General features: G+C 38.9%; 1 non-coding gene across 1 annotated transcript; it reads left to right on the forward strand.

The window, feature by feature from the left end:
• The first annotated feature begins 1,167 nt into the window (after nt 1-1,167).
• On the forward strand, nt 1,168-1,274 carry LOC126785540 (small nucleolar RNA R71). The gene has a single exon (XR_007671071.1). It is a non-coding gene; the product is annotated as a small nucleolar RNA R71 (small nucleolar RNA).
• The last annotated feature ends 2,100 nt before the right edge of the window (nt 1,275-3,374 follow it).

The following is a 3,374-nucleotide window of genomic DNA, read 5'->3' on the forward strand; positions in this document are numbered from 1 at the left end:
ACAATTATTTCAAAAACTTAGCATACCTAGGATTTGTTGTATGCATTCAATAAGAGGCATGTTCACTTCCACCTTTTTGAAGATGTCAAGCATGGCTTGATCAGAGTAATCCTTCTTTTGCTTTGCAAATCTATTGGGAAAGGGAACACGAGGAAGAGCAATAGTTGAAACCAAACCACTAGAGTTAGAATCCTTACCTTTGTCATGCACGACATGATCACTTCGGGGAAAAGGCACGACATCATTAGCCTTAGAGGACGCATGGTCCTTTTCTAAGTTATTAACATTGAAACTCTCGGCTTTTTTTCTTTTAAAAGGCACGGCCTTCTTGTTTTACTGCAATGGAGCATCCAAGATCCTCCCACTTCTTGTCATCATGGCCTTCACATTAGGGTTTGGCTCAGTTTGACTCGGCAACTTACCTCCTTCATGGATTTTACCCATAAAGTCGATCACTTGTCCCATCTGGTTCTTAAGCTCGGTTATGTCCTTAGAATGAGCTTGTTGACTTGTAACTAAAGCTTGAGTAGCAGAGTTTAAATTATGTTGCCCCTGAGCAAGGGACTTCAAAAGTTCATCATAGTTAGGTGCATATGCATTATTCGACCTATGAACATTAGAGTTAAAGGGCACAGAACCTTGAGGTACCTGAGGCCTCAAAAACAAACCTGAAGGACGAGGTCCTTGACCTTGAGCATTGGACGGTTGAGCATTGTTGTTCCAACGAAAGTTGGGATAATCTCTAAGTCCAGGATTGTATGTGTTTGAGTAAGGATCGTACTTAGGTCTTTGTTGCCCCATGAAGTTCAACTCCTCTTGAGTCAGTGCACCATTTGGACAATTTTCGGTTGTGTGATCTATTAAAGAGCAAATGTTACACGCTTGAGTGTTGATGCTTGAACCATTGAATGCCTTGACTAGAACATCAAGGTTCCTCTCTAAAGTAGCCATCTGATTTCTTGTATCAACATCATACCCCCCATGGTCTTGCTTCCTCTCTTCTCCTTGGAACTAAATTGGCGATTGTTGTCGGTCAAGTCATCAATCAAGGTGTAAGCTTATTGGCCGGTCTTGTTCATGAATGTGCAGCCACATGCCGAATCCACCATGCTCTTATTAGTGGTGTCGAGTCCTTCATAGAAGAATTGCACCAAATCATCCAACAGAATACCATGGTGAGGGCACTTCGTTTATAGTTCCTGAAATTCCTCCCATGCCTCATAGAGTGAATCACCATGATTTTGAGTGAAGTTATGAATCTCCCTCCTAAGTCTTTTCGTGAGTCACAGGGAAGAATTGCTTCAAGAACCTCCTAGTCATTTTGTCACATGTGGTGATGATTCCCGCAGCCAGAGAGTACAACAACCACTTAGCATCGTCCTTAAGGGTAAATAGAAATAAAAGCAAACTCAAGCCTTCTTGAGACAAATGATGAATCGATTGGAGATTGAAAATGTCCAAGAGCTCCCTAAGGTGAACATTAGGGTCTTCCATTGAGGAACCAGAGTACTTAGGTAGCTGTCCAAGCAATTGAACCGGAATGGAGAAGTTGGCTTCAATAGGTGGAGTGAAAGCAATGCATGAAGGCAATTCAGGGGTGGTGGGAATGAAAGCATTCTTGAGTGCCAATGGAGTACCGGAAGGTACCAGGCTGCGGTCTGCAATTGTGTCTGCCTCTGAATTGAAGATAAAGGGGAAGAAAAGATCCTCCTCTTCTTCTGATCTAGGTTAAGAGTTTAAGATTGAATTACTTGGAGACGATTCGAAATATAAAAGTCTACTCGAGCTAGAGGCTTGTAAGTTTCTGAGTACTTAAATTCGATCATTGAGCTCTTGTGTTTTGTTAGATATCGCGGACATGCATAGTTTATGTAACACGAAAGTTAAAGGGTTATCATCGAAGAATACACAATGAAGTCATGAAACCGTGTTCTTCCTTGGTCATATACACGGCACATTTATGGAAGAGGCACGGTAACTATGTTGTCATGTTTACAAAGAGTTAGTTCTTTACATTTACAAAGTTCATACAATTCACAAGTTCTTTTTTCTGTTTCAATGATTGAACAATCGATTGATTCTAAGTTGTAAACTGAGGTGGACGTACGGCCTAAGTATGGATGCCTAGACACAAGATCAAGTCTTTGTTTTAGAAGGCCGTGTAGATCAATTAGAGATAGTAAACATGATAAGACTCATTTGTTGAACTATGGAGAGCGAACTTCCTATCGACTCCATCACCGAGATGTATAAAGTAGTTCTCTGAGATCCAATTTTGGTCCCATGCACCAGGGTTATAAAAGAGCATGCCTCTTACTCAATTGGACTTAACCTTGGGTGTTGACAAATCTCCAAGTGTTAATAAAAGCCGCCATCAACCTCATGCAAACCCGAGAGCTAGCATGAAGGGTTAAGGCTAATATTAACAAAAGGGACTTTACCTATTCCGTTTGATTTACAACCTACAATAATCATTCACTCAAGCACCAAAACAACAACCTAAGATATATTTACTATATGTACAACGAAACAAGATAAGAATATACATGTACAATATGAACAATGAATTCGAAATTAAAAGTTAAGGATCCATCTCTATGGATCCCCAACAACGTCGTCATTTGATCGGTTCGATTACTCGACATCAGTATTAACCATGTAAGCATCGTTAGTAGTATAAAGCAAGAGGGTAACGTTCACAAACTGGGGATCCAGCCAGGGCATAGAATGACAAGTATTTAACAACGAATTCACAAAGAGATATAAAGATTTTGATATATAGGATCGGTATCAAAACAGAAAATAAAACCTAAACTAATATGTACGTGTGATCAACTAACCAACACACAAACTATCACCAAAATAGAAATCATAAAGCAACCAACGAAACCTTATTCTCATCTTATACATGCCGAGCCTTAGGGGTCAATTAGAGTTCAAACAACACAACTCAAGATCGAATCAAATAGCTTAGGGCATCTTTAACCCGAGACATGTTCATGTAATCCTAGCTTAGGGCATCGAAATTACAAATTTACATGCATTCTCAATCCTACCACTTCATTGATCTATCTCTTTTCGAAATACTTAGGGCATCTTTGAATCGAAACAGACCTTGGTTATTCATCTAATAATTACTAACAAGTTAAGTATGTCACTTACTATAACAAGTTAACAAGAACATTAGAAAAATCCTATATGCGAAACTAACTTAGGAACTTGAATCACATATAATTAAAACAAAAGAAAGAGAATCATTGAATTATGGCATCATAAACTCACGGCATACTTATAGAATTATTGAATAAGAAATCGCAACTACTTCATAAAATCGGTTAAATCATTCATTACATAACAATCTAAGAACTAACCAA

Source organism: Argentina anserina, chromosome 2, assembly GCF_933775445.1.
Source record: "Argentina anserina chromosome 2, drPotAnse1.1, whole genome shotgun sequence".
Lineage (NCBI taxonomy): Eukaryota > Viridiplantae > Streptophyta > Magnoliopsida > Rosales > Rosaceae > Argentina > Argentina anserina.